Raw genomic sequence first — 8,279 nt, forward strand, 5'->3', positions numbered from 1 at the left:
CATTTGCAATGGACCAAATGCCGATTTGTAATATGAGAAGAGAGTTTCATACTGCCAAATCAACAAAGAGATTTCACACCAACACAGAGTTTATATTCAACTCTTTAAGCTCCTTGTTTTGCATTTATAGCCTGCACAGCCTCTCCTTATCAGAAAACGACTACCTAGGTGGACTTTGAAAGCAGCATATAACGACCCATAAGTACGTTTCTTCTTCGACGGCCACCTCTAGTGGAAATTATTACGGAAGCAAAGGAAGAAGTCAGGTAAAGGAAGTCACGTAACGCGGATACATTCGTAATTGAAGCCACATAATAGTTAATTTAACCAAAACTAAAATGTTTGCAGGAACGTACACTGCCAACATTTATTCTGGCGATCAGTTTGTCAAATAATCACCCTGAGAACGAAGTTCAAACTCAAACTTTTGATAAGGCACTCACCAACATTAAATCTTTTTTTCGTTCTCTTTTGTGTCCTTCTGCACGGTCATCTGACTAACCAAGCTGCAAACATGACTCCTTGGTGTATATGACATGAGTATAAATCAGTGTGTCTTTATCCTGAAACACCATAAGGCGCCATGGGATCTTCAAAAATCAAAGTTTTGGCATGAAGTAGAGAACTGATTGCCAGAATGATGCTTTTAAGTACAGGATATGACGCTTGTTTCTGGAAAATGAGTGCATTTATTGTCAGAGCCCATGGATCTCATACGTTGCATCATATCCTTCTTTCCCCCTCCGGGCTGACCAGAATCATGTGCGCTGGGACGGGCTTGGCTGGGCTGGACGCCGATGACTCTCCTTCTCCTCAACAAGGTCAGAACCCAACAGTGTGAGTGTGTTTGTTGTCTGTGCTCTCTCCTGGCTCTCCTTCTGTCTCCCTCTGTCTTTCTTCTCAGATGTGTCAGTCCATCAATGATTGATGTCTCCCCCAAGGACTTGACTCATCTTTCACCTGCAGCCTGCCTCACAGCTGCTCAGCGAGCTCGGCACAGGCCCACATGCATGAACACACAGCTCCACACTACATAATATAAGCTCCTCGGAGGCTCTGTGGTTTTTTGGAGAGTCCAAAGGCTGATGTATCACATGCCTCGGCCTCTACATGAATCATCTCACATCCAGTATTCCTCTCCCCACTGAGCTTCTTCCTCTGCTTGTTTGTTTCTTCTTCATAGAAGCGGGAGTGACAGATCGGTCCAGATGCTAGCTGTGCCTCCTTTACACCACGTGCATCTTTGTATTAGAATCAATGCTATTATTCAATACGTGTCCCACCCTTTATTGCCATTCCCAGGAGCACGAGAATGAAAAACCACTTTTCAGCTGCAGAGGCTGTAATTCCACGTTGTCAGAGCCCATTGTGCTGCAGAAGCTGCATCTGTTCTTCTCTTGTATTGTCTATTGATGGTGTGGGAGCGGCAGGCGCCTCGACGGGCACAATTATGCCTCTTCACAAACCAGCGAAACTGCATTTCCCTACACATGGATCAGCGTTTTTCTTGATGCCAAAGGTGAGGAGAGGCTGAATAAATATGTTTATCCTCCTCGGCTACGGACCTCAAAGTTTCATGCGAACGCTCAGCTCCACAGCGCCTACAGTTACATATTCATGCAAGTATGATGAGCAGGTCACACACTCTCAGCACTGGCTCAGCCACAGTATCCTTTCTGTTTGTTTGGCCTTGGATTTTGGTTTAGGGCAGAGATTATGCTTGCAGAAAAGTTTCAAACCAAAATCCTTTTGCTTTAAACAGACGGACCGGCCTGCGTTTGGAAAGGCATCTTCAAAGTCTTTCAAAGATGTGAGCGCTATTGACAGCGAGTATTTTGTATTTCTTCCTAATACAATGCGCAGAGCTCAACGATTGTTTCACAAAGCAGCCTCTTGTCACACGTTTGATTGTTGTCGCATTGAAGCCCACAGACTTGACACATCAAATTCTGTTTGCCTGGTTCTGGGCAGCACTACTGTATATGTATGAAGCCTTGTGTGGGTCCAGAGAGAGATCCACACTGACTGATAAACTGCCTCAAGTGATGTTACTTGAGTCAATACAGATTGGATTTGAGGACTACTAGTGTCATGGTTCTTGGTCTGGAGCTTAGTTGACTTCCTCTTTTATGTTGAAGGTTTATCCTCACGTGTCATGTTTTACTTTCCACTTCCTGCCTTTGTCTGTTTTCCCCTGTACACCTGTGTTTCATGGTTAGCCCATGTGTGTTTAAGTCTGTGTTTTTCGTTTGCTCTTCGTTGGTTTGTCCGTGCTCACTTTTTGTTCATAAACCTTCCTGTCTCTCTTTGTGTTGCGTTTGGGTCCCTTTCTGATAAAAATCTTGGGGTTGCGGAGGAAAGAAGAGAGACTACGACACCTCCGTAGCCCACGTCTCTGCTTGAGGCTGGATGACTGAGGCCATATTACCCTTTGATTCAACGGGCCACATTTGCGGCACGTTCGTGCTGTGACACAGCTGCCGGAGCTGATTGCGGCCACGAGGTGGTTCCACGAGGCGTGCCACGGCGGACGCATCCCTGAATTCCCAGTCTATTTTTGACAGAAGCGGACAGAAGCTGTGTTCAGCTGCACAGGGCAAATCGAACCAGGGTGGAAGTCAAACAGAGGAGCAGCTGGTCAATTTTCAAAATAAAGCTGTGCAGACTCGAGATCTATAGCACAACAAAGCACCTAACAAAGTACCTAACCCTACTCACCGATGGAAGAAGCACAAAAATCAAGGAAAAATTATGAAATAAACACAAAGCTGAACAAGTCAACAACATCAGGCAGGCATGACACTTGTTGACCGGGTTGTATTGTGGGTAATGTATGCACCAGATTTCGACAAGGAGAAGAATCTGTGCAATAAAAAAAAGATGCTGCATCAATTAAGAATGTTATTGGAGTGCAAAACCAAACTGGTAAAGTAATCTTGAAACAAAGCTCCATGATCCATGATTGTGGCGGGAAATTTCATGATTCACTTTATTTTACAACACTTATTTGAGACGTGATACCTTTTGACAGCATCTCAACAGCAGTGTTCATATTTACGAATACCATAGCCTTCTACTAACAAATACTAAACTGCTACAAAGAAGAGTGAGCTCATAAAAGTACAATAAAACATGCCGGTGTACTGTGACAGCTCCAACTTGTTAAAAAACAGAGAGCTGAACTAAAAGATTTATCTTGCTGCTCCAACCAAACAGCAATGTTCCAAAATCACAACACATGCCCGGCTGTTGCATAATGGATACGCACAATAGCAATGACTCATGTCCTCACAACAGTTGATATGAAACAAGACACCAATATCCTGGTTGTTTATCCAACTTTTTCAACATCGGCCTTCCCTCTCTGTTTGGAAAACTTCGAGCATCAAAGACTGGAAAGTCAAGACAGTCGTGGCAAAATCCAGTTTCCTTGACAGTAACACAAGACCAACAATCAGATCTGAACGGCTTCGCTGGATCTCGGCAAACAAACATCAACAATACATGAGAATTGAATAAGTGTTCTGCATGGTTGGTCCCGAATCAACTGCTGAGAAAACTGACACAATCCTCCGGTCCAGCTGGGAAGAAAATGTGCTCTGACTGCTGTCCTGGAGCCATAATAAAAAAAAGATAAAACATTGCTTCACATTCCTAACAACACATTTTGTCATTTTACTGTTTGTACAAATTCGTGTTTGTCCTTCATCCTGTCCCCATGGTCTGCTGCATTTATTCTTTATCTGCTGGAAATGGACGAGGGACGTCAGCGGGAGGTTTCTCTTTAATTAACCTCTTTCCCTGCTTGGCAGTGGTTAATAATGGAAGACTATAAAAAAGTAATCCTTCACAAATTACTGATGTTTCCACTACAGATGGAGCATCAGGACAAGCCAATCACCAGGCTCAGATTTCAGCTTTATATTGTGACACCGCTGTGCTTATGGTCTCGTTAGGTTTAGGCACAAATACCATTTGGTTAGATGATGTTTTGGTTTAAAATAACTGCTTTGGACTATTTGGCTGGAAATAGTCCTGAGGTCTCCTTAAAATACAAATGTTGAAACGCAGGCTTGAACTGTGGTCACTGGCTTAGCAGCCGTCTCGCTTAACTCACCTTGTGGTCCAACTGAGGCATGTTTTCTAATTAATCAACATTTTAGTGGTAGAAGATTCAGATATGACTTAATTCTTTTAATTCTAAGATTAAAAGAGTATCTTTACTTGTTAAAGCATCCGATCTCTTCTGCTTAATACACTTTAACTAGGCCTGCTGTAGTCATGCACACACATGTTCTGACAGTTGAAGGGGAAACGAGCCAAACCAAAATAAATTTCCATGATCGATGTTGACAGAGGTTTTGATTTACTGCATCAAACCGCGGCTCTGTTGGAATTTTTTTAGCTCAGAAAACACAAGCACAGACAATCACCCATGGTGCATTACAGAGCTGTGTTACTGTGTAAGTATGTGTGATTTCAGTAGCGCATTAATCCTGAGCTCTCACTGTTAATTTATTGTTGGTATTTGAAACCATAATTGAGAAAGTCAGCATCGACAAACTGGAATATGTACTGCAATACACGTTTAGCCACACTTTATATAACCTATGTGTTAACAGAAATAAAGCAATGGCTGGTAATATTAGCGGATTGGTTGGAAATGGTTTAGTTTTTTTGCTTAGAAAATGAAAGATATTCCACTAAATATCAACATTTCAGTGCAGCTGCCACAAACCTGAGCTCACAATATCAGAGTAAAAACAATCTCCACCCTCGGTATAAAGTCAAAAGATCGTTTGAAAAGGCACATGCAGCCAAGAGCGGCCAGAATCTGTTCCCATTTAGCCAGCAGGAAGTTGACCTCATCAACATGAGAATCGTCAGATGGCTGACATCATGGGGAACCTATCCACAGCGCTAATAATCCCCCTGTCACATCTCAAAGAGTTTCCTCTCCCCTCCTTGTTGGTGTGTGTGCCTCCTGTTCAGTGGGACAGAGGCAGTATATGTAAGTGTATTCAGTCCCGGACTGGCCCTCGACACAAAAACGCCATTGAGACTCATCGGGGGCGGACGCCTCGGGCTCCCCTTGACGTCACATTAGTTACAAAAAGACAATCAACATCCCCTGCGGTGCTGTGAAAGGACGTCTGCCACTGGCTGACAGGTCCTCCTGGTTCCTGGGAGTTTAATGCTCTTAACATTTAACTGGGCCCAGTGTGGCCGAGCTGACATTTACACATGACTCTGACAGATTATATACAGCCAATCGCACAGAGGGGGGACAATGAGGTTTTTAATGGCGCATTTCCAATCGGCTGGAAGATAAACTGTATTAGATAAACTGTATATGATCACTCTCATTAGTGGGCATAAGAGGGGGAGTTGTTTAAGACGTGTACCAACAGGCTACGACTTCAGGTTGTGCAGCAAAAACGTAGTTAATATTTATTATTTCACTCAGTCATTCAGTCAGTCACTCTGTCATTTACCGCAGGCCTGTTTCCCCCTCTCTGCGATCCTGCTGAACTGTGTAAAGTGCTTCACGTCTATGACAATATTTGTCCTCGTTGAAGGAAAAAGCTTTCGTCAGCTTTTTCCCATTTCCCTTATGTTCCCACTATGTCATCAGTCTTGTGGGTGACTGGCTGCCGAGCTGATTAATTGGCTGGCTGGCTGCTTTGCAATCAAACTGTGAACGGTGTCGCTGACTGAATGAATGATTGACTAACCGTACAGTTAGTTGGCTCTTTTTGCCGACCGATTGTCAAGGTGACCGACCGGCTGGTTTGCCGGCTGACTCTCTCATCAGTTGCTTTCACTTGTGACTAATAACGTCTCCAACTGAGTTATATTCTGTTCGCCAATATGTCTCATGAGAAACAACAACTGTGCTAGTCTGTCTCTCCGTTTGACTTCCTCAGCTGTGCGTTGCTCCCGGGCCCGAGCCCACTGGTCTCGACTGAACACAAAATTGTTAAAAACCGGTCATGCGAATATATTTTTATGTATTGAAGAAGAGTAAGTAACAGTTAAGTTATTAGCTAACGTCGGGACTATTTTAAGCAGCGGACTAATACATATTCAGTGCTGTAGTGAGTATTTCTGGCAGGTATGTGCGACTGACTCAAGACAAGATCAACTAAACTACAGTGCCCATGTTCATGGTACTGAAGAACATGTCACACAGGGCAAAGGTTTGTCTTACTAACATGTTTTAATAGTTTTTGGACAACAATGAATTTCTATGACACAGAGAAATAAGACAGCTTGACCTGATGAAGATCAAGTGGGCGTAAGTGTGCTGGCGTTACCTTGTTTTTAGTCACGCGTTTTATCCTGACTATGCACAACCTGATGTGTGAGTAGTCACCCGCTCCTCCTACACAGAGGTATAAGACATCAGGCTTTGACTACAGACAGTATTTGTTCAACCTTTTTATGGGAGTTGTTATAATAAATAATGCAGAATTGCTAGAAGAGCAGTGGATTTATCCTTTAAACATCCTTTTTTATTAATAGGCCCACGGTTATCAGCAAAGGGGACGTACATGAAGACAAATGACCTTATATTGTTGCTATTTAGTCATGAATATTCAATGTGATGGGGAAAAAATGTGGAAACTTTGGGAAAAAAATGACTAAATGACTAAAATATTTTTACACTTAATCTGCAACATTGCATTTTCTATCTCACTGCCCACAAAAGGGAGCGATCAGTGGGCGTGAGGCAATCAACTAGATAATATTATGCACGATCAGATCTCTGACTGCCATATAAGGTTCGGGTTAAATCTGGCTTTAGGAACCATCATTCAGCAGAACCTTGGGAGTTCTCGGTTGTTGTGAAAGATCTGTCAGGCTGATGGAAGCAGATGAGGGAGGTCAGGGGGGGACAGATTATCCCGTTCTCATAAAGCTTTAACTTCAGTCATTGTTTGCGTTTATGATTGAGTAATTATCTCATTAGGGTTACACCAGCAATTTGTTTCTTTCATTGCCAGTGTCAACAAAACAAGCTGTTCCTGAAGATCTATCTGTCTGTCACCCCGGGCGGTCACAGTCAGGGATCTTTTCCAAGAAAACTCCATATTTGTCCCTTTTCTTTCCCTCAGCTGCCTCGTGAAACAGGGTTAAGTGACGGTTTAGGGCTGAGAAAGACATCCTGTCTCACTCTCCTGCGCACAGTCGATAAAGGCAGCATCTCTTTTTGACTCTCACTGTATCTGGAAGCTTATAAATGCCAAATATCCGCCCAAAGTATTTGCATATTCAGAAAATGTTTCATGCCGGGTTAAACCTGTCAGTGTTTTTTGCATTGTTCCCTGAAAGAGTGGTAAACAGGATGAACTTCAGGCTGCACCTGTCTCTCTAATTCTTTGTTGCCCTAAGCTCTGAGAGGCCCTTGACCAGAGAGAGTCTAATAAACTGGAAGATCTTGTTAAGAACAGAACAATTTGTTCCGCCAACGGGGAGACAAAACACCAACGAGTAAAGGTTCCCTTCAAGACAAAACCAGGCAATTAAAGCTGATGAGTTACAGCTGAGGGGACAAAGTGATAACCATTCTCTTGACACTTCATTAAATCTCAAGAAACAGAGCGTGGAAAAAGGCCCCACGGTCTGTACACACCGCACTGTATGGTGTTGATGTTGTGGTGAAATGGGACACGAGACTCCTCTTGTCGACCCTGCATCTCTTTTGCTCTGGATTAAGTGTTTTTTGGTTTTATGGCGCTCAAAAAAACACGCGCTGTCTCTTCGGAGGCAGTGTCAGACGAGGCCGGCTGTGCTGGTATTTTTCTACCGTCACTTTTAAACGAAGAAAACATTTTGCCAGCTGGACAGTTTGGGCATTTCTAGAATCCACAGCCCGTTTCTTTCAGACTTTCTTTCTTCTTTTTGATGGCTTACTTTCACAAAGCAGAGCGATCGACATCAGACTGGTGTTTTCTAAAGCCATTGTTTCTGTTGGCGACCGAGCAGCAGGACACAGGATGCAGGTAATGCAACGAAAATATGGTTATTTACTAAGTTGGTCCATAAAAGAGGCCAACAAAACGAGACCGAACTGAACTGAAAATACAGCAGCCTGACTGCAACAGGTTTTCATTTAAGAAAGCTGAATGCAAATCTCGCAAGTGAACATAAACCTATAGAGGGTAAGGTATGTTGCCAGCTAGTTTACAGCCAGTGTCTGTTCAGTTAACACACTGGCTGTTCGGGGTGAATAAACACAGACTACACAAACAGTCCAGCGGTAGAATAATGCAAGC

The sequence above is a fragment of the Pagrus pagrus genome, assembly GCF_965226575.1.
Source record: "Pagrus pagrus genome assembly, chromosome: 1".
NCBI classification, from domain to species: Eukaryota; Metazoa; Chordata; class Actinopteri; order Spariformes; family Sparidae; genus Pagrus; species Pagrus pagrus.